Genomic DNA, 24,922 nt, shown 5'->3' with positions numbered 1-24,922 from the left:
AAAAAAAAAAAAAAAAGAACATACAGAGATAATAATACCTGTCCTACTGAAACACTGATTTGAAAATAAAAGATATCTATGCCAGAATTTTACATTGCTATCCTGGGAATCTAGAAAGAAGTTAGAATCCTAGATTTTCATAAAATTCTATCAGTGTAAATTGTTTATCCAGAAGACAAATGCAGAACAAAACAAACATACATGGAGTACTTGACTATGAGCCAGGTGCTGCTCTAAGACTTACTTGCATTGTGCCCTTTACTCCTCACAAGTCCATGAAGCTTAGAAGAGGTTTTGTGATTAACTCGATGTTGAAAACATAGAAGGTGATGAAACCAGGATTCACATTAGGTAGTGGTTTAATTCTAGAGTTTGTAGTCTTAACTTCTTCCCAGTGCTGCTGCTGAGGATCATATCTTCCAGTGGACAATACTTATTCAATTACTGAATATGCAAGGACCTACCATGTGCAAAGCAATCCAATAGATGATGCATAAAATACTATGATTCAGTTATAGTTATTCAGAGGACAGTTATGGTGCCTGTCCTCAAGGAGTTGACAAACTTGTAATACACTGAAGCATCACAAATACCTCACATCCAAAGTGTATATCAATATATGGGTGTAATGTGAGTAATGATGAAGTAAGTTGTTCGAAGTAAACAAGGGGGGAAAAGGCTATTGCCTGCAAGGAAGACCTTGGGTAAATTCTCTTCAGGGATTTTCTTCACTGTGATAAAGAAAATCTTAGATCACAAGTTAGATTTTAGTACTATACAAAAGTAAATATCATGACTTTCTCTGTTCCACAGCTGTAGAAGAATTGTCAGGAACATGCTTTATCCTGATTGAAGTTTAAGAAAAGTAGCTAGTCACTTCAAATTTAGATGTTTCTACATATGATGACCACATGTGTTTTGAAGTATTTATTAATCAAATGTAAATACGTGAATAAGATCAAACTCTTCACTAGCTACTTGCCTTTGATGAATTGTCATCACTTACTTCTGTTCTCTATAAATAGATAATGCACAATGACTTCAATTCACTGCTGAGTTATTCCATATCTACTGGGTACAAGGCATGGTAGTACATCTGCTGGCATAGCAGTAGGGCACATAAAGGTGAAATAGATCAGTGATTGCCTCAGGGGAGATTATACACTAGTCTAGAAGGCTGGCAAGTAAATGGAGGCATATTAAACATAACCAAAAAGAAAGCTGAAAAAAACTTCAAATGATTGGAACACCATCTGCCTGTGTTCCTTTAATCTGGGCTGCACCCTTCAGTAATTGGTATTCATGGGGTCATTCTCAGAGCTCTTTGTCTTGCACAAAGAAAAACATGATATGAACTTTAATAAGCATGACTCTGTGGTTATCTCTCTGAAAAATAAGGATGCTATTTCATATGGAACTATTCTAATTTTCAAATCTTTCTTGGGCTATATGAAGTCTATTATTATTTTTAGTGCAATAGGTTTCTAAGAGTTTGTTTTTGTCTTTGCTCTGCCTCGGGGGTCACAGTCAGCACTATGATCACCTCATTACTTCTTTCTGCTTCTCAATCATCTCTTCCCATTTGTTGTTGAAATTTCTTTTTGGTAAATAATTTTTATTGTAGTATAGTTGATTTACAATGTTGAAAATTTTTAACCTTTAAATTTCCAAATGATAGCTTTCCTTTCCAAATTTGGTCTATTGGAATGCTCCAGAGACCTGCATCAAAATAATAATAACAATAAGCTCTATTAAAATAACATTACTTGAAGCCTACACAACCCACTGAACCAAGCTTAGCCACTGGGGGCAAACACCAAAAACAGCGGGAACTACAAACCTACAGCATGCGGAAAGGAGACACCAAACACAGTAAGTGAAGCAAAATGAGAAGACAGAGAAACACATAGCAGATGAAGGAGCAAGGTAAAAACCCACCAGACAAAACAAATGAGGAGGAAATAGGCAGTCTACCTGGACAAGAATTCAGAGTAATGATAGTAAAGATGATCCAAAATCTTGGAAATAGAATGGAGAAAATACAAGAACGTTTAACAAGGACCTAGAAGAACTAAAGAGGAAACAAACGATGAACAACACAATAAATGAAGTTAAAAATTCTCTAGAAGGAATCAATAGAGAATAACTGAGGCAGAAGAACGGATAAGTGACCTGGAAGATAAAATAGTGGAAATAACTACTGCAGAGCAGAATAAAGAAAAAAGAATGAAAAGAATTGATGATAGTCTCAGAGAACTCTGGGACAACATTAAACACACCAACATTTGAATTATAGGGTTCCCAGAAGAAGAAGAGAAAAAGAAAGGGACTGAGAAAATATTTGAAGAAATTATAGTTGAAAACTTCCCTAATATGGGAAAGGAAACAGTAAATCAAGTCCAGGAAGTGCAGAGAATCCCATACAGGATAAATCCAAGGATAAACATGCCAAGACACTTTTAATTAAAGTATCAAAAATAAAATACAAAGAAAAAATATTAAAAGCAGAAAGGGAAAAACAACAAATAACATACAAGGGAATCCCCATAAGGTTACCAGCTGATCTTTCAGCAGAAACTCTGCAAGCCAGAAGGGAGTGGCAAGACATATTTAAAGTGATGAAAGGGAAAAACCTACAACTAAGACTACTCTACCCAGCAAGGATCTCATTCAGATTCGATAGAGAAATTAAAACCTTTACAGGCAAGCAAGAGCTAAGAGAATTCAGCACCATCAAACCAGCTTTACAACAAATGCTAAAGGAACTTCTCTAAGCAGGAAACACAAGACAAGGAAAAGACCTACACTAACAAACCCAAAACAATTAAGAAAATGGGAGTAGGAACATACATATAGATAATTACCTTAAATGTAAATGGATTAAGTGCTCCAACCAAAAGACATAGACTGGCTGAATGGATACAAAAACAAGATCCATATATATGCTGTCTACAGGAGACCCACTTCAAACCTAGGGACACATACAGACTGAAAGTGAGGGAAAGGAAAAATATTTTCTATGCAACTGGAAATCAAGATAAAGCTGGAGTAGCAATTTTCATATCAGACAAAATAGACTTTAAATTCAAGACTATTACAAGAGACAAAGAAGGACACTACATAATGATCAAGGGATCAATCCAAGAAGAAGACATAACAATTGTAAATATTTATGCACCCAACATAGGAGCACCTCAATACATAAGGAAAATGCTTACAGCCATAAAAGGGGAAAACGACAGGAACGCAATCATAGTAGGGGACTCTTAACACCCCACTTTCACCAATGGACAGATCAACCAAAATGAAAATAAATAAGGAAGCACAAGCTTTAAATGACACATTAAACAAGAAGGACTTAATTGATAGTTATAGGACATTCCATCCAAAAACAACAGAATACACTTTCTTTTCAAGTGCTTATGGAACATTCTCCAAGATAGATCATATCTTGGGTCACAAATCAAGCCTTGGTAAATTTAAGAAAATTGAAATCGTATCAAGTATCTTCTCTGACCACGATGCTATGAGACTACATATCAATTACAGGAAAAAAATCTGTAAAAAATACAAACACATGGACGCTAACAATACACTACTAAATAACCAAGATATCACTGAAGAAATCAAAGAGGAAATCAAGAAATACCTAGAAACAAATGATAATGAAAACACGATGACCCAAAACCTATGGGATGAACCAAAAGCAGTTCTAAGAGGGACGTTTATAGCTATACAATCCTACCTTAAGAAACAAGAAACATCTCAAACTACCTAACCTTACACCTAAAGCAATTAGAGAAAGAAGAACAAAAAAACCCTAAAGTTAGCAGAAGGAAAGAAATCATAAAGGTCAGATCAGAAGTAAATGGAAAAGAAATGAAGGAAATGATAGCAAAGATCAATAAAACTAAAAGCTGGTTCTTTGAGAAGATAAACAAAATTGATAAACCATTAGCCAGACTCTTCAGGAAAAAGAGGGAGAAGACTCAAATCAATAGAATTAGAAATAAAAAGGAGAAGTAACAACTGACACTGCAGAAATACAAAGGATCATGAGAGATTACTACAAGAAACTATATGCCGATAAAATGGACAACCTGGAAGAAATGGACAAATTCTTAGAAAAGCACAACCTTCCAAGTCTGAACCAGAAAGAAATGGAAAATATGAACAGACCAGTCACAAGCACTGAAATTGAGACTGTGATTTAAAATCTTCCAACAAACAATAGCCCAGGACCAGATGGCCTCACAGCTGAATTCTATGAAACATTTAGAGAAGTGCTAACACCTATCCTTCTCAAAATCTTCCAAAATATAGCAGAGGGAGGAACACTCCCAAACTCATTCTATGAGGCCACCATCACCCTGATACCAAAACCATACAAAGATGTCGCACAAAAAAACCCACTACAGGCCAATATCTCTGATGAACATAGATGCAAAAATCCTCAATAAAATACTACCAAACAGAATCCAACAGCACATTAAAAGGATCATATACCATGATCAAGTGGGGTTTATCCCAGGCATGCAAGGGTCCTTTAATATACACAAATCAATCAATGTGATAAACCATATTAACAAACTGAAGGAGAAAAACCATATATAATGGAGAAAAGACAGCCTCTTTAGTAAGTGGTGTTGGTAAAACTGGACAGCTACATGTGAAAGAATGAAATTAGAACACTCCCTACCACCATACACAAAAATAAACTCAAAATGGATTAAAGACCTAACTGTAAGGCCAGACACTATAAAACTCTTAGAGGAAAATATAGGCAGAGCACTCTATGACATAAATCACAGCAAGATCTTTATTGACCCACCTTCTAGAGAAATGGAAATAAAAACAAAAATAAACAAATGGGACCTAATGAAACACAAAAGCTTTTGCACAGCAAGGCAAACCATAAACATGAAAAGACAACCCTCAGAATGGGAGAAAATATTTGCAACTGAAGCAACTGACAAAGGATTAATCTCCAAAATTTACAAGCAGCACATGCAGCTCAATATCAAAAACACAAACAACCCAATCCAAAAATGGACGGAAGACCTATATAGACATTTCTCCCAGGGAGATATACAGATTGCCAACAAACACATGAAAGGATGTTCAGCATCACTAATCATTAGAGAAATGCAAATCAAAACTACAGTGAGGTATCACCTCACACCAATCAGAATGGCCATCATCAAAAAATATACAAACAATAAATGCTGGCGAGGGTGTGGAGAAAAGGGAACCCTCTTGCACTGTTAGTGGGAATGTAAATTGATACAGCCACTATGGAGAATAGTATGGTGGTTCCTTAAAAAACTAAAAATAGAACTACCTTATGACCCAGCAATCCCACTACTGGGCATATACCCTGAGAAAACCATAATTCAAAAAGAGTCATGTACCACAATGTTCACTGCAGCTGTATTTACAATAGCCAGGACATGGAAGCAACCTAAGTATCCATTGCCATATGAATGGATAAAGAAGATGTGGCACATATATATAATGGAATATTACTCAGCCATTAAAAGAAACGAAATTGAGTTATTTGTAGTGAGGTGGATGGACCTAGAGACTTTCATACAGAGTGAAGTAAGTTAGAAAGAGAAAAATAAATACCATATGCTACATTCCACAAACATATGGAATCTAAGAAAAAAAAATAGTTCTTAAGAACCTAGGGGCAGGACAGGAATAAAGACACAACCGTAGAGAATGGACTTGAGGACATGGTCGGGCGAAATGTAAGCTGGGATGAAGTGAGAGAGTGCCATGTACTTATATCTACTACCAAATGTAAAATAGCTAGTGGGTAGCAGCCGCATAGCACAGGGAGATCAGCTCGGTGCTTTGTGAACACCTAGAAGGATGGGACAGGGAGGGTTGGGGGGAAACGCAAGAGGCAGGAGATATGGGGATATATGTATATGTACAGCTGATTCACTTTGTTATAAAACAGAAACTAACACACCATTGTAAAGCAATTATACTCCAATAAAGATATTCAAAAAATAATAAAATAACATTACTTAAATTATATGGTCTTTCAATGTTTCTAATTTCCCAGATTTGTTCAAAAATTGCTCTAAAAAATCAGCTCAACAGGTGAAACTGGAAATTAATCTAACCTGGGAGTACTTATGAAGACATTTTCATAATTCTGGCAAGCCAGCATTAAAGAGAGCAAGTTGAGAATTGCAAAAGGCAGGACAAGTGATCACACATGACTATATGACTAGCACTTGTCATTCTAAAATGCCTCATCTTCATGCTTCTTTCAAAGGACTGTTAAAAGAAAAATAAATTTATCAGTGGAACTTAAGAAGTTGTTCTCTCCTTAGTATGGTGATAACTAGCTCAGAGCAATCAACAATCAATCAGTCAGTAATAGAAAAGGAAGAAATGATCCCTTGTAGTCTATGAAGGGAATGTCATCATACACAAGGGAAACTATAAGCAGATTTTGCAATTTAATGGACAAACTACTCAAACTTTCCACCAAAACATATGTTAAGCCCTGCTATTACCTAGGAGACAAAAGGAACAATTTTCCCTGAGTGTCCTGTCTTGTTTCCACAGATCCTAAGATATTGTTTAGATTGGCAAATAGTCTGTAAACAAACGTTTCATCACTGTGAACAACCTATCATTATAATAACTGCAGAAAAATAATGCAAAATGAACTGATAAGACAAAATTATATATACAAAGTATGCATATTTAGGTTTTATTTTAGTGTAAATCATATGATTTACTTGAAATTTTTATAATATTTCTACAATTTATTTTCTTATCCTTAGCTTAAAAACATGGTGAGGCTCTTGTTTACCTAACTGGTTGATTTGGAACAAACTGTTAGCTGACTTTTTTTTTTTTTTTTTTTTGAGAGGGAGAAAAATTACTTACTTTAGTACCGAATTCTCTATTATCTAGTCAGCTGGGCTCTTGGGGAAGTTCTCTGGGCTATGTTTAAAGAAGCTCCCTACAGCTAGGAGTGAAGATCTTTTTTCTGTAGTTTGCAGAACTAGTCTAGTCTGCAATAACCTCAGGCATTTCATAAGGGTAATTATTGACATCCAAACTTTTGTCTCTTCAGAGACAGAGGGGGTTCAGTTACTTTTCAATATCTTGTCTCTGACCAACATTTCTAATATTTCTGAGAAGTATACTTTGAATGTTTTGCAAATAAAAGATAAGAAATATGTAGCACAGACCTCAAGCTTGTCTTAGGTTCAACTTCACTTCCAGGGGTCGCTATGTCTTTTGACTCAGTTATCATAAAGTGGGAATGGAAAACAATTACAGAAATGTTTTTTGAAACAATGTTATTAATTAAGACATAAAAAGAAGAGTAGAAGCAATTTTCTGAACATTTCAGGAAAATTTGGCCCAGAGGAAGCTAGTCAATATGACTTTTACTAATCAGATTACCAGTTGATGAAATCAGCCGGAGCACAAACCTGCATTTTCCTTAGCTGATGATGAAACTAAACTTTCTTTTAGTTAGACGTGCGCTCTGCCAGCTCTGTATATTTTATTTCAGGTATACGTATATCCACAAGTAAAAAAATGTAACTTAAAAAAGCAATGCTAGGGACTTCCCTGGTGGCGCAGTGGTTAAGAATCCGCCTACCAATGCTGGGGACATGGGTTTGAGCCCTGGTCCGGGAAGATCCCACACGCCGCAGAGCAACTAAGCCCGTGTGCCACAACTACTGAGCCTGAGCTCTAGAGCCCATGAGCCACAAATACTGAGCCTGCACGCCTAGAGCCCGTGCTCCGTAACAAGAGAAGCCACCACAATGAGAAGCCCGCGTACCACAATGAAGAGTACCCCCACTTGCCACAACTAGAGAAAGCCCATGCACAACAACAAAAACCCAACACAGCCAAATATAAAAATAAATAAATAAATATATATATATATATATATATAAGTGAATCTATTTTTTAAAAAGAATATTTGCATAATCTCAAAATTCAAGAACTGCTTGAGGAAAACACTGTATAAAAGGAGTGGTAGAATACTCAATACATTTATAGGAGTGATTTAGAGTCACAGCCATTTTCATTATATAACAGAATTTGGATGATAGACACAGTGCATCATAACTGAATGTGCATGAATACTGAGGTGAGAAGCATTATCCTAGGGCGGTGGTTCTCAAAGCATCATCCTCAGATCAATAGCATCAGCATTTCCAGGGAAGTTGTTAAAAATGCAAATCCTACACCCCAGACCTAGTGCATCAGACACACAGAGGATAGGGCCCAGCACTCAGGGGTGGCTTTCAACAATCCCTCAGGAGATTCTGTGCTCACTAAAGTTTGAGAATCACTAGTCCGGTGAAGTTTCTCTCTCCTAGGACATAAGGTAATTTTTTTATGAATTATGATACCTTCTTTTAAAACAAAATGCTTGATTTATGCATTCATTCAGCTAGCATTTATTGACTATGCACTTGATGCCAAGGGCAGTGCTAGGCATTAAGATATGGTTGGGAAGAAAACAACCATTGTCCCAACAATGGTTGAAATGGTTGACAGTATGAAAACAACATACTGTCTGGTGGAGGAGAAAAACACAAACGGTAGAGCAAATAATACTAACTATAAAGGAGGATTATGAAGCATGTGAATAGGGAGCAATATAAAGTAAAACAGGGTGTGAGTGGAGAAAACTTACTGTGGATAGGTAATTTGTCTGTCTGTGGAGGTGATATTTGGAGGAAGGAACAGCAGGAGTGAGGACCACACATCAGGAAAGAGCCCTGGGAGTGGTAGGACCTGAATGAGGTTCAGGATGACTGAACTCAAGCAAGTAGGTTGGACAGTGACAAGATGTGAATTTGAAAACTTTTGAAACAAGTTTTCATTTTATTTAATTTGCAATTGTTAATTTGTGAAGGATTTATTAGGTGAATTGCAATGGTAGATTTGCTTTTTCAAAGATCACTTTGTTTTGTTAAAAGAGGAATGAGCAAGAAGAGAGATACGAGTGGAGGTGAGACAACCAGTTATGAAGTTGCTACAATAATGAGAGAGAGAGAGAGAGAGAGAGAGAAAGGGAGGGAGGGAGGGAGAGAGACAGAGAAAATGATGATTGCTGAGCTGGAGTGATGGCAGAGAAGAAAACTGGATGAATTTGAAAGTGTACACCATATGAATATCTAATTCTGTTGTCATACTGTAGTTTTCTGCTACCTCTATTCAAGGGAAATTCAGAGGCTACTGTTTTGTTTTTCCTGCCATATCATCATCTAGATGGCCTCAGTTTACCACTGCTGACAGCAAGAATGAACATGAAAATATGTGAATACTGCTTTTCCCAGATTCTCAGACCTGAATACAAGTATATCCATCATGATGAGGGTTAAGCAGTTCTTTAGTTAAAAAGTTTAGCTACTTGCTCCAAAGCCAGAGAGAGTCTAGATGAGAGAAGTGTTCTTTTTTTTTTTTTTTTTTTTTTTGCGATACGTGGGCCTCTCACTGCTGTGGCCTCTCCCATTGTGGAGCACAGGCTCCGGACGCGCAGGCTCAGCGGCCATGGCTCACGGGCCCAGCCGCTGCCATGGCATGTGGGATCTTCCTGGACCGGGGCACGAACCCATGTCCCCTGCATCAGCAGACGGACTCTCAACCACTGCGCCACCAGGGAAGCCCAAGAGAAGTGTTCTTTTTCATTTTACCAATAAAAGAGAACCTCACCACCAAGAATTTTGGATTTAATGTCCTATGTGAATACTCCCTAAGCCTTCCAAGATGTCCCAAATAGATGTTCTTTCATTCTCTGACTTTCCCCCTTTCTTCCTACTTCCTGCAGTTCATTCCTTCCCCTCTGGTAATCCCATTAACACACATTCTGATTCTTAAAGCAATAGAAATGCAGCAGACCACCTAATGAAAGTCCCAGACTCTATAGAAGTGATGCCGAGGGAGGACCTAATGGTCTTTTTAAGAACACAGAAAGCTAGATGTAATGTTAAAATGTAACATTCGTTTATTCATCTTCAAATTTTTATTGATAGTAATTCAGTCACACCAAAGCCTTGTGCTGGTGCCAGAATGGTTTCTAGTGTCTAGCAAAAGTAGGACTGGTGATAATGGCTTATATAGGGAGAAGAGTTCATTGCTCTGCTTACAAGATATCACATTTTGGGAAGAATGAAGATGTCACCACAGTAGTCCAGATAAAAAATAATGGTGGCTACTTACAAAGACTCTAGGACATCCTCACTGGCCATCATCAATATAGAGCTGTGGCATCTCTCTAGAAGACCTCATCTCTTCCAAGTACCACACAAATACACTACCTATATGCAGGAAGTGGACAGAGGAATTGAGAGGGAGAAGAAGAAGGCAGAGAATGAGACAGAAAGTCCAATGTCCTGCCTCCACATGTGCCACCACAATATCTGGGGAAAATTTGTTGGCTGATTCTTAAAAATCTCCAGCTATACACAGCGCACCATATTTCTTTGTGTGTGTGTGTTTTCAATTAATATTTTTACTTTGTTTTTTATTGAAGTAGAGTTGATTTAAAATATTATATTAGTTTCAGGTGTACGACATAGTGATTCAATATTTTTATGGATTATAGTCCATTTAAAGTTATTATAAAATATTGGCTGTGTTCCCTGTGCTGCACATTATATCCTTGTTGCCTATTTATTTTATACATAATAGTTTGTCCCTTACCCCTATCTTGCCCCTTCCCTTTCCCTCTCCCCACTGGTAACCACTAGTTTGTTCTCTATATCTGTGAGTATGTTTCTGTTTCATTATATTCAGTTGTTTGTTTTAGTTTTTAGATTCCATATATAAGTGATAACAAACAGTATTTGTCTTTCTCTGTCTGACTTATTTCACTAAGCATAATACCATCCAAGTCCATCCATGTTTTTGCAAATGGCAGAATTTTATTCTTTTTTATAACTGAGTAATATTCCATTGTATGTATCCATTCATCTGTTGATGGACACTGAGGTTGTTTCCATATCTTGGCTATTGTAAATAATGCTGCTATGAACATTGGGGTGCATGCATCTTTTTGAATTAATGTTTTCATTTTCTTCAGATATATAGTGAGGGGTGGAATTGCTGGATCATACAGCAGTTTTATTTTTTGTTTTCTGAAGAACCTCCATTCTGTTTTCTATACTGGCTGCACCAATTTACATTCCCACCAACATCTTACTAGGGTTCCCTTTTCTCCATATCCTTGCCAACATTTGTTATGTGTAGACTTTTTGATGCTAGCCATTCTGACAGGTGTGAGGTGATATCTCATTGCGGTTTTAATTTGCATTTCTCTCATGATTAGCAATGTTGAGCACCTTTTCATATGCCTATTGACCATTTGTGTAACTTCTTTGGAAAAATGTCTATTCAGGCCTTCTGCCCATTTTTTAATTGGTTGTTTGTTTTTTTGATATTGAGTTGTATGAGCTGTTTATATATTTTGGATATATTGTCAGTCATATCATTTGTAAATATTTTCTCCCATTCAGTAGGTTGTCTTTTTTTTTTTTTTTTTGGCAATGGTCTCCTTTGTTGTGCAAATGCTTTTAAGTTTAATTGGTCCCATTTGTTTAGTTTTGCTTTCATTTCTTTTGCTATAGGATACAGATGCAAAAAAATGTTGCTATGATTTATGTCAAAGAGTGTTCTGCCTATGCTTTCTTCTAGGAGTTTTATGGTTTCCAGTCTTACAGTTAGATCTTTAATCCCTTTTCAATTTATTTTTGTACATGGTGTGAGAAAATGTTTTAATTCTATTTTCTTATGTGTAACTGCCCAGTTTTCCCAGCATGACTATTGAAGAGACTATCTTTCTCCATTGTATATTTTTGCCTCCTTTGTCCTAGATTAATTGACCATAGGTATGTCAGTTTATTTCTGGGCTTTCTATTCTGTTCCATTGATCTATGTGTCTGTTTTTGTGCCAGTATCATACTGATTTGATTACTGTAGCTTTGTAGTATAATCTGAAGTCAGGGAGCATGATACCAGAGCACCATATTTCTGATTAGGAACTTTCTTCATTGATGTGGTAAATACAAATAATAAGTGCTATTGTTGTTTTTTGACTTTCAAAAAATACTTGGTCTAGCAGCTATGCTGAAAAGAGCAGTTCCATTACTTTTCTCTGTTTGCTCAGATATAATGAGATTTTGCTCATTATATATATTTATATATGCTTAGGAAAAACATGTACATGCTTTTCAGTACCATACTCAAACTTCCCAATTCATAATGTTTTTTATAAAAATGGTCAGTGAATTTCAAGAATTATATATAACTATTCCCCCAAGTTTGAGCAAGCTAGATAACACCATCAGTCATGATAATGCCTAGTGCGGTTATGAACATTTAAAGTTATATTTGTTTTATGTCTTGCTATAATAAATGTTCTACATTCATGGTTTTTAAAATTCCATTTGCCATTTATCTGCTCAGTTTTATATGTGTATATGTATGTGTGTGCATATATATATATATATATATGTGTGTGTATATATATATATATATATATATATAAAATGATCCCTTATATCTCATCTCCAGCCCTATTCCCTCATTGGACCTCCAGACTAGAATAATACTATATTCAACTCCCTATGTAACATATCTGCTTAGACGTATCAGATGTATCTCAAACTTAATATGGCCAAAAGTATATAAATTCAAGAATAAATAAATAAAACTTACTTATCCATGAATACTTGCTCTTCTCCTAATCATCCCCACATAGTAAATGGCACCACTGTCCACTCAATTGCTGAAATTAAAATTTAGGTGTTTTCCTTGATTCTTTCCTGTTATCCTTCTCTCCCCTTCATCTAGTCCATCATCAAATACTAAAATTCCACATTTAGAAAGATACTTCTGAATGGGTCCAGTTGTAACCCAAGCCACTGTCATCTTTCCGATGCATTGGTACAATGACATTCTAACAGCCCCCTTTTTCTATTCTTGCTGCCTATGTTCCATTCTTTTCCCAGCAGCCAAAATGGTATTTTTAAGAAAAAAATTAGATCATGCCACTGCCTTGCTTAAAAGATCCCAGTAATTCCATAGCCACTTTGAATAACAACCAAGTTTCTTTCTTTGTCTTATGAAGCCCTACATGATCTAGTCTCTACCTATCCCTCTGACCCGTGGCCTCAGACTCACCAAACTGCTCACCTCTTACTGACTGAACTTTAGACCTGTGCTGTTCAACACTGTAACCACTAGTCACATGTGGCTATTTCAACTTCAGTTCAAATCCATTAAACTTAAATAAAATTAAAAACTCAGTTCCTCATTTACTCTAGTTACATTCCAAGTGTCTAACAATCATAAGTGGTTAGTAGCTACCATACTGGACAGCTCAGAGATTTCTGTAATCTCAGAAAGTTCTATTGGACAATGCTACTCTAGACAAACTAGTTTTTCCCCCTATTTCCTGAATATGCCAGTTGTGTTCCCAAAACAAAGTCTTTGTCCTTGCTCTTCCTTCTCCATGGATTGTTCTATCCCAGTGTGTCTGTATAGTTCCTTTTCACTTATATCTCAGTGTAAATGTCATTGCTATAGTCTGAATATTTGTATCCCTGCAATATTCATATGTGGAAGCCCTAATCTCCAGTGTGATGGTATTTGGAGGTAGAGGCTTTGGGAGCTAATTAGGCCATGAGTGGAGCTCTCATGAAGGGATTAGTGCTCTTATAAAAAGGCAGAGAGCCGATCTCTCTCCACCACGCGACGATACACTAAGAAGGCAACAATTGCAAACCAGGAAAAGTGTTCTCACCAGACACTGAAACTGCTGGTACTTTGTTCTTGGACTTCCCAACCTCCAGAACTGTGAGAAATAAATATCTGTTGTTTAAGCCCCCCAGCTTATGATGATTTGTTATTGCAGCCCAAGCTGGCTAAGACAGTCATCTTCCTAGACCAATGAGTCTAAAATCACCACCCAGGCACTCCCTTCATATGACCTAATTTAAATTTCTGCATTGCATTTGTAACTATTTCTTATTTCTCTAGGTCATTTTTTGTTTGTTTGTTGTCTGTCTGCCCTACCAGAATTTAGGTTTCATGGCACTGAGACTTCATCTGTGTTTTGTTCACAGCTGTATCACTTACCTAGACTTATATTTGGCAAGTATCAAAAAATACTTGTGGAAGGAAGGAGGTCAGGAGGGGAAATCTCTTACTGTTTGTAGTATGTATCAATTCCAACATATTAATATTTAGAAGAAAACATCTCACAGAAATAAAATGTAAGCACCTAATATAAATACAATAATGAATTTAGTAAATTCATTTTGAATTAAATTTAAAGTCCAGTGCTAATATTCCAGCTCTGATTCTGTCTTGGATATATCATTTTGCTTCTAAGAGCCTCCATCTTATTTATAAAAGAAGGAATTAAGACTAGAGTTAAAAGATTTCTTACAGTTCCGAATTCTGCGTACTTATGAAGGTATTGAACCTAGGAGGAATATTCAACTCTCTTAATATATCTAGAAAGTACCTGTTCATGTATCCTTTCTTATTATGTGAATATTCTGTGAATATTTTCTGTGAATATTTTAGCTGTATCTTAACTCATCATCACATTGTACGGTCTTAAGCTGCCTAAGTGTTCATGAAGTAAAATTTTTAAAAGGAAGTTTAATCACATTATATTAGAGAAAGTTTTGCTATAAAGAAACTAAGCTAGGGGCTTCCCTGGTGGCGCAGCGGTTGAGAGTCCGCCTGCCGATGCAGAGGACACGGGTTCATGCCCCGGTCCGGGAAGATCCCACATGCCGCGGAGCAGCTGGGCCCGTGAGCCATGGCCACTGAGCCTGCGCGTCCGGGGCCTGTGCTCCGCAACAGGAGAGGCCACAACAGTGGGAGGCCCACGTACCAAAAAAAAAAAAAAGAAACTAAGCTAATCATTAAATCAGAATTTAGGGACATATTTACATGAAGATATCAAATTAACCACAATATAATTGATTATTAAGCAATTGATCAGATCAAATTAAACAATTAAGACCTTTACATTATTCTGCTGTAGGCATGTCGAGTCATATGCATATAGCCAAAAAGCCAGGTGAAAACAACCCTATCCTGATGAGAACTCCTGTTAGAAATTTCTAAGTATGGAAACTACACCCTTGTATGTTCAAAGAGAACAGGTTTACATAGCTAGGCTTTTATATATCAGATCTTCTTAGGAGACAGTCTACTTAAGAGAAGTAAATTCTCAAAGGAAACTACTTAGTAGGGCATCCATGTCACAACATCAAAAAGAGTCCAGTCTGGGAAGACTCCACATAGTTCATTCACATGAAGATTTTCTGAGGCAGTTGTAAGCCAGGGTTTTATCATATTCATATCTATATCTTCCCCAGGATCTACAACATTACATTGAATACTAGATGAACTACAAATATTTAAGAAGTCAATATTTAAAAGGCAAAACAATTGTTTTTTAGATGAAGTTATATAACTTTGATGAAACTTTTGGCCATTCATAAGGCGTCTCTTAATTTTTCATATCCCCCTTAGGCACTCAGGAAAGAGGCTCAGACTATTTTCAGAAAGAAATGTGGGTGGCATCCTCCAGTGCAGTGTCTCCAAATGAGAACATAGTGATGAGATAAGAATTATCTTCATATCCAAACTGCTGAATAAGAACAAGCTCCAAAAACAGAGGAAGGCCCACACTGCCAAAGATAGTTTGTTACTAGAGCATTGCAATACTTGAGATTTACTGCTTATTAAAATGCAAAAGGCCATTACTTCCCCCAGAACAAATTTTGTGAACAGAGAGGAACCTAGGAAGCTTTTAGCCCATTTCCTGAATCATAAACAAAGAGCTCCATACACAGTGACTGTATGAGATGTAAAGGGGAGTATATTATATAATCCTTATTGGATTACTCAAAGCCTCAGCGAAGCTACTTTCAGAAGTGATATAAATCAAAGCTAACTGCTTCCATAGAAAAGCAATCAAGTTTTTAAGAGAATATCTTTGTACCTGAGGTTGTACAGTAAGATTTAGATGCTTCTATTAGGACCTTTGCTATGGAACATACTTAAGTAATTATAAAGATTCAGCCTGGAAAAACACCTGGACAGACTCCCAAGGGAATTAAATCTTTTGGTTTCAGGTTTTGGATACTTTATGGAAGTATTTCCCCATGCACTTTCTGAAAACACACACACACACACACACACACACATACCTCCCTTGTATATAATAATAAAGTAATATATTAAATAGGATGAGTTATAGAATTTTTCACACCTTATGTGCTTCTAGAAAGACATAAACCCCTAAAAGAGCTTACATTTGAAAAAAATTAAACCAAAAGAAAATGTGTCTTTGGGAATACCGGAGAAGATGTTTAAAAATGTGAAATCATTCCTTCTCCAGAATCTCTTATACTATTCAAGATGGGGTTCCTCAGACTTACTGAGAGATGTCTTTAAAATGAGACAAAATAATAGTGACATCCTGGCGAAAAATAATTTCCTGCCAGGTGTAAACATTATCAGGGGGTCCATAAGAAAGCTTTCATTTTCCTGTCTATCACTGCCTTGTGGTTAAATATTTAACAATTCTCTAGATTTAAAAACACATGCAAATCTTGCACTTTTTTGTAGCTGACTTTTGCCACTTAGAACAGTAAATCGTTTTCTAGAACTACAAGTAAAAAGAACTGGTTTTTATTTGTTGCTTATTTGAGGATTTGGGCAATTAAAAATCCCTCCCAAATTTTGTCTTTTTCAGAAAATATCAAATATGAATTTCCCCCATTAGGAAGTCTCCAAGAATGAATTATCATTCAGTGGAAAAGTATTTATTGACTAGTACTTTTGTGCCTGTGACTATGCTAGGTTGTGAAAAATGCAGAATAACTGCAAGGCATAGCTTGTGGCCTCAAGGATCCTGTAGTTTAGTGGACTAAGGTAACATATGAAAATGTGAGAATAATGCAAGATAATAAATATGTGTTCAATTCTGTGGCAAGATTATAGGTGTTCTAAGAAATCAGAGACATGAGAAATGGAAAATCGATAGAATTTATCAGGGTTGGAAAATTTGTAAAGGAAGTGCATCTTAAGTTGGGCAGAGGGATTTAGACTTGTGATAAATTGTTCAGAGTAACTGTAGGTTTTGAGCAGGGAGTGACAGATGAAACCGACAGTGGAGGAAAATTTATGTGGTATCAGTATGCAGGAAGTCTTAGATGTTAGAAGAGGATATGCTAACTAGAAGCTTAACCTCATACCTCAGGGACAATACGATAAAGGCCTGGGCTATGAGGTAGCTTGTAGGAATAGAAAATTGACATTTGGAAGGAAAAATTGATAGGTTTTCATAACTAAGTGTAACTAGTAGAGAGTGATTATTACTTAGAATATATATTACAAGAGTTAATAACCAAGCACTCATAAAACATAATAATCACTGTCCTAGTTTGTATTCCCCTGAAAGCACTCTCTTGTGACAAGGGCATGGATATAAGTCATTTATTTGGGAGAAATTCCCAGGAAGGAAAAGTGAGGAAATGGGGAGAGAGAGGCAGGGAAAGGAGAAGAGCTAGTAAAGGGAACCTTTAGTGGGCTGGTTAGCAATGGGAACAAATATAGGGCTCAATCCTGTTGGGTACCTTCAAAGACACCAGGACTAGCATGTTTCAGAATTGTCCCACAAGAAGCTAAGGAGGCTAATGAATTTATCCACTGACTTCTGTACCATTGGTGGAGAGTTGCTCCCACTGGCATCATCTGCCCCATACTTCTGAATTGGACCTAACTGTGGGTTGAACAGCCACTTCTGCCTTGGAGAACACCCTCAGCAGAAAAGCAGAGGGACTCAGTGGTGCAAACCTGAAGTGCAACACTAGCAATGGCACTTTATAACCACAGCTGCACAGAAACCAGGTGGGGACACAGAATGTCACACATGAGCAACTGCTATAATCACACATGTTATATGCCTCAAACAAGGGCACCATATGGAAGGAAGCCACAGAGAGAAACGAAACTTAGTAATTCATAACTCAGGTTCTGGACTCAGAGGTCTTTGGGTAGGAAATCAGTGTACTCCTCTGTGAGACTTTGAATAAGTTACTTCCTCTAAACTTCCTCAGTTCTTACCTAACTTGTATCAATGTTATGAGAACTCAATGAGTTAATGTATATAAAATAATTAGGCAAGTGCAAGAAAAGATCTCCAAAAATGTTGGGTCTTAGAAACATTTTTTTAATTGGAACCCCCAGGAAATTTGCACCAAAAAATCAAATTAGTAGCAATTTTCAGTATAGGACACACAAAATTGAAATCAGCATTTTGTCATGCATTTTTATTCCAGTGACAGGATTGTTGATGGCCCTAATTAAGGTACTTAATAAAGCTCTGAAATGATAATACTAGCAAAGAATGTGCCTAGTAGCTAAGTACCACCTCATCCAGTTAAAATCCTCACTTTCATCAAATTGTAGTAAAGAACACTCCACAGCCACTATTCTCCATCTCTGGACTCTAACAAATGCTCTGGTTTCTCTATAGAACTTCACAGGCAGTGCAACTGTGTTCTTCCAAGAAGGTGAGCCGCTATCAGCACCAACCAGGATAGTGTTTACTCTGCAATCACACACGCTTCTCCTGAAGTGAGTTCACTGACTTTCAGACTTGACAGAGAACTGCTATTCATTCCAGGTATGACAAATGCATGTCGTTAGTTCCATCATGCACTCCAACCTGCAGCAAATAGTACTAAGGGAATTTTAAAGGTCGCTAAACAACAACTAAAAAGCAATTTGCTTGGGCTTCCCTGGTGGCGCAGTGGTTGAGAGTCCGCCTGCCGATGCAGGGGACACGGGTTCGTGCCCTGGTCTGGGAAGATCCCACATGCTGCGGAGCGGCTGGGCCTGTGAGCCATGGCCGCTGAGCCTGCGCATCCGGAGCCTGTGTGCCGCAACGGGAGAGGCCACAGCGGTGAGAGGCCCGCGTACCTCAAAAAAAGCAATCTGCTTGCATGATCATGGTCAATGTCCACCTCCTCCTTTATTCATTATAAATCTCAAAGTCAGTCGGTTCTATGGAGGTACTACAATGGTTCACCTGCAGGAATTCCAGAGAAATATTTATAGACACATAAAATAATAGGTCCAGAACACAGTCTCATAAAATATTAAGTCCAGAAATGACCTAAGACATCCACACATTTTGTTATAAAGGGAAGAAACAGAGATCCAAGCATGTTAAATTATTTACCCCTAGTCACACACTGATCCAGAACCAGACAGACAATACAGACCTCATTCTATGTCTTCTTCTGCCCTCCAAAGCCTCCTCTCCCAAGTTGAACCATAAATTTCTGCAGGGTACTGATAACTGAAAAATTAGATTGAACAAGATTAACAGAATGGCAATAACAACAATAATAATGCCAACTACTACTTCGTAAGTTTCAAGTAATGATTAAGCTCTGAACATTAACAGTAAAGGCAGATATTTCATATTTTCATTCATGATGAGCAAGTACTCATCATGCTCCTATGATGTCTGGCGCTGTGAGATATAGCAGTGAATAAGAAAGTTACAGTCTCTAAAATCTATTTTAATGATTTTATTTATATAACTGTGTACTATTACAAGCCCATGTCCTCATGAATGAGAACATGAACAGATAAAGCTCATTGGATTCCAAATTGATATTCCAATGTGCCTGCTACTTAAGCTTTTCCAGGCAAACCTGCATAGTCACACAATACAGAAAAATTGATAAAATAATCTTTACAACTTGGTCAAAGCTTACAGTATGGGCTATCCTAAATTTGCTTTATATTGGTTATATAGAGCTACACTAAGTCTAACAACATTTGAATTTACAGTCCTTTACAAATGATATTTTTGAAAAATATCAAATTATTTTTAAGATTATTTCCTACAAGTAGGAAAAAAATTTCTTTGATAAAATTAAAATATAAAACGAAACGTACCTAACAGTGGTTCTAAATAGATGAAGTGTCAGGAGGTTTTTAACTTCAAATCAATTATCAGTGTTTAAATGAGCTCTTTTTCATTAACTGGCCATTTTTCTAGATTATATATGGAAGCTGTAGGAAGTTATTACAAGAATTTTCTTTCCTTTTGGGCAAGAAAATTTTAGTAAGAACATTCATTAAAGACACAGGAAAAAAAACCCATGCTGACTAATTTTGACTTTTCTGACCAATGTCTATTAAAATGGAAACAGTCTGGGAATCACTCATAATAGCAGAAGGAGTAGTGTTTTCCTTTTTTTCATTCATGATTGCTTTGCCTTTTTTGCATAATTGACAAGCTGTTTCTAAAATATATATGGAAATGTAAAGGACCTAGAGGGAAAAAAAATCAATCTTGAAAAAGGAGAATAAATTGGAGGATTTACAAAACCTGATTTCAGTGTTTACTAAAACAAAGCTATAGTTATTAGATCAGTGTAGTATTGGCCTAAAGATGGATAGACAAACAGATAAAAGGAACCAAATACAAACTCTGGAAATGGACCTACACTTAGGAGACTACTTGATTTTTGACAAATGTGCCAAAGCAATTTAATGGGGAAAGAAAACTTTATGACAAATAGTGCTGGGGAAAAAGTGAAATGACCCCATCTCACACAAGTTATTAATTCAATGGAAAATATAGATGTAAATATAAAAGCTAAAACTCTAATACCTTGGGGAAGGAAACAAAAGAAAATATCTTCAAAACCTTGGCTATACAAAGTTTTTTTCTAATACAAAGCACAGAAAATACTAACCATAAAAGAAAACAACTGATGAAATTGACAACACCAAAAGTTAAAATCTGCTCGTCATAGTAAATGGCAAGTCACAGATTAGGAAAGTTATTGGGAAAAGGGCTCTTATCCAGAATATGTAAAGAATTTCAACAACTTAATAATAATTCAAGACAAAGAAAGAAGCCAATTAAAAAATGGATAAAAGACTTGAACACTTTACAGTTCAGTAAGCGAACAATAAAACCTCAACATTATTACACATCAGAGAATACAAATTTAAACCACACTAAGATACCCCTATATACTCACTAGAATGGCTATTAAAATATTGAGAATGACAAATGAAGAGGAAATGGCACTCATATATTGTTGGTAGACATGTAAAACGATGCAACCACGTTAAAAAATTATTTGAAAGTTTTTTATACAGTTAAAATGCACCTACCTTCGTAATTTCACTCCTAGTAATTTACCCCAAAGAAATAAAGCTAATATCCATAACCAACAAGGCACATAAAAAATGAACATAGCAGTTTCATTCATAAGAGCAAAAGGGTTTTTTGTTTTGTTTTGTTTTGTTTTAATGCCCATCACAAACAAATTGTGGTGTATTCAAACAATGGACTACTACTCAGCAATAACAATGTACAGGTTGGTGCTCACAACCACCGGATGAAGCCAGACACAAAAGAGTATGTACCATGTAATTCCATTTATAGAACAGATAACTAAACTATGGTGATAAAAATCAAAACAGCAATTTAGTATTTGGGCTGGGGAGGGGGACTGACTAGCAAGGAGACATAAAGATTTTCTTGAGTGATAAAAATATACTATACCTTGACAGAGATATGGCTTACATGGATGTCTGCATTTGCCCAAACTTATACATTTTGCTTTATGTCAGATATGTTCCAACTTAAAAATGAAATAAGGGAAAAATAAACCTTGATGAATATTAGAGATCTCATTTTAATAGCTCACATCTTCTAAACATATATTAAACAAATAAAAAAGAGCAGTAGGGGCTTCCCTGGTGGCACAGTGGTTGAGAGTCCGCCTGCCGATGCAGGGGACACAGGTTCGTGCCCCGGTCCGGGAAGATCCCACATGCCGCGGAGCGGCTGGGCCCGTGAGCCATGGCCGCTGAGCCTGCGCATCCAGAGCCTGCACTCCGGAACGGGAGAGGCCACAACAGTGAGAGGCCCGCGTACCACAAAAAAAAAAAAAAAAGCAGTTAATTTTTATTCTGCCTGTTTTTCTCCCCTCGTATGAAGTATAATTGGTCCTTCATTGCCATTCAGTGATCTGCCTCTAAGACTGGAAACTACTGAGAAGAGCTCTAAATGTTCTTAGTTCCTATCTAGATTTAATGAAACAAACCTAGCTTGTTATCAGGTGAAATATATTTTAATTTGTTTTTAGCCAAACATGTCCTAATTTTCACATTATGTTCTAATGCTAAACAAAAATTTCATCCTCATGCTAAATTTGATGCCAAGAAAATAGATTTTAATAATTTAAAATATGTTTTGCATGCTTCTGAACTTCTTTGGTTATCTGTTTACTAAGGGTACCTTAAACATTGCCTGCATTTACTTATCAGCACCTTTGGTTTCCAAATACTCCTTCATATCATTATTTGCAAAAAATTAGCAAATTGTGATTTCATATTTAGCCATATTTGGACACAGAGGTATGATTTAGGTTACCTTTGGAGGTTGCCTATGATTATCTATTCAAAAAAAGCTAATTTCAACCTCCTCTTTTATGGGCTTTCATTTATAAAGTCAGAGACTATTTGTTCATATAATGCTACTTCCTTTCTATTCCATATTCTAAGGTGTCTGAGGATGGTAATGAGACCTTTTAATATAGAACTAAGATTTCTCCATCTGTATAACAGGAACAAATTAGGGCATTCATCTAAAAAAAGCAAAGTGCTTGAATAGTGCAATCTCTGATGAAGAATGGGCAAAAAATGGTACTTGAGTTCTCTAAAGTAGAGCATTAGTTATTGTCCTTTGGAAGAAAAAAAAAGAATATTAGACTGAACTAAATAGAACAGAGAAGCCAGTAGTCAAGAGTAAACTGGAAGGTGCTCAAATCAAGAGAGTGAAGGTGAATGCCGAGAACATAACAAGTTTCAAAGGTAAGATGTTTAACACCCAGGGATCCGAATCACATGACACACTATATCCAGTCGTGCCCAATCTAAGCTTCACAGTTTCTCAAGATAGAAAAACAGTGTTCCCAATTCAGGCTGCAGATACCCAAGAGAAGCTGTAGATGTCAGATATAAAAGAGGGAGTTAGGGCCAAGACCTTAAACAAAATGAAGTAAAACATGAGAAATTTATCCAGATAATTTAGGTTAAAAATAAGGTTTTGCATGAAGTAGCCATAAATTCAGGCAAAGGTACATTTTTGGCTTATGGTTTTTTAAAAAAAGGAAGCTGTCAGCTTTTCCTCTATGAAATGAAGCAGATTAGAGGATTTGTGAGTCTCTTCTAATTACTAGAATTTATGTTTATTGCCTCAATTATCTGACTATTTCAAGCAAGGCTGTTTGGGCCTTGGAATATTCATGTAATTACCACAATTTTTCATTTAATTTTGCATGTGTGGACACAATCTTAGTGGTGATTTGTATTCCATGTGGGGACTCTTTTAGCTCAGTGGGAATTTCCCCAATGAATGCATTCTGTGGAAACCTGAGGCTGTGATACGCTTACAGGGTTGGGCTAGCATGGAAACACAAAAGTTTGAGGGCTATATATTTTCTGTATAATCAAGGGTTAAGAGCTTTGGTGCCAAGGTTTTCAATTTAAAATTCAAATATTCCTCACTTTTTAAAATACTTCCCAAACTGAGATTTTGAATATCAAGTAGCTTGGTTACAAAGATAAGCAATAGAAACTTTCCATTTCTGAGTGGAATTAAGCCTTTCTTTAGTAATTCAGAGAATTATGTATCTCAAATCAAAAACTAACATAGAAGCATAAATATTATGATTACACATTTAATAAAAATAATTTTATATTCAGAACAATGTAAATCCAGATTAAATACAGAAAACACGCAAAGCCAAGGAAAAAGACATCATAATTTTTTTTTTAAACCAAGTGTTTAGTAATCAGTACTTTTAAATGTATTTTTGCATAAAACCAGAGAATCGAATCATAAGGAGGTCTCTTAATAAGATGGCTATCTAATTACAAGTAGTTCAGAGTGATGCTAGAGATATCTTTCAATTACTAAGGGAAACTTCTTAAAGGCAGGGATCCAACTTTATTCCTCTCTGAAACTCCACAGCACCTCCCTCTCAGGAACTGCTCAATAAATGATTCCTTATCCAAATAAAAGATGGAGCATATTCCCACTACGAAGAGAGACACTTGGCATGTTGTTCAAACATACTCTCCAAAGAATAACTTAAAGCTCACTTTAAAGGTTTAGGTTCCAGGGTCCTCCCCATACACTCCAAATCAGAATTTTCAGAAGAGCCAGGAAATCTGTTTAACAAACGCCCTATGTGATTTTTATGATCAAGCATGTTGGGAAATAGAACAATGCGATATTAAACTGGGAGCATCACAATAAGAAGAGAGGGGTCTACGAAATTCCAACTTAACATTTTAAGATCTCCTTAATTTGGCCCTAGCTTAACCTTCCTACATTATCTCCCTAAATTCTCAAACAAAGTTGTTTTGTGACAGCCAGGCTGCACTTCTCACAGAAAGCACAATGGATGAAAAAAGTATGGCACTACCATAAATATACTTTGGTTTGAATCCTGGCTTATACCAAAAATAGTTTTGTGATTCTGGCATCATTAACCTAGCTTGTTTCCACACATATCGGTTTGGCTATGAGTAATAGCTAAGACATCCACCCTGCACTTGACACTTCAGCTGGGGGGAAATGTCCTGGCTCTTATTGCAGTTAAGACAACTAATCTAGACTTGCCCTGCTGCCTGGAGTCAAGCCAGCTGCTGACTCTCCTTCCACCTCACTTCTTCCTCCTGATGGGAGGCATAATTATATCACATGTTTAGATTGGTCAATGCTTACTTTGCTACTGGTCGTATTAAGTGACAACCTTCCAGTTTTGCCAAAACTATAAAT

Source organism: Phocoena sinus, chromosome 3, assembly GCF_008692025.1.
Source record: "Phocoena sinus isolate mPhoSin1 chromosome 3, mPhoSin1.pri, whole genome shotgun sequence".
NCBI lineage: Eukaryota > Metazoa > Chordata > Mammalia > Artiodactyla > Phocoenidae > Phocoena > Phocoena sinus.
This window is presented reverse-complemented; position numbering follows the sequence as displayed.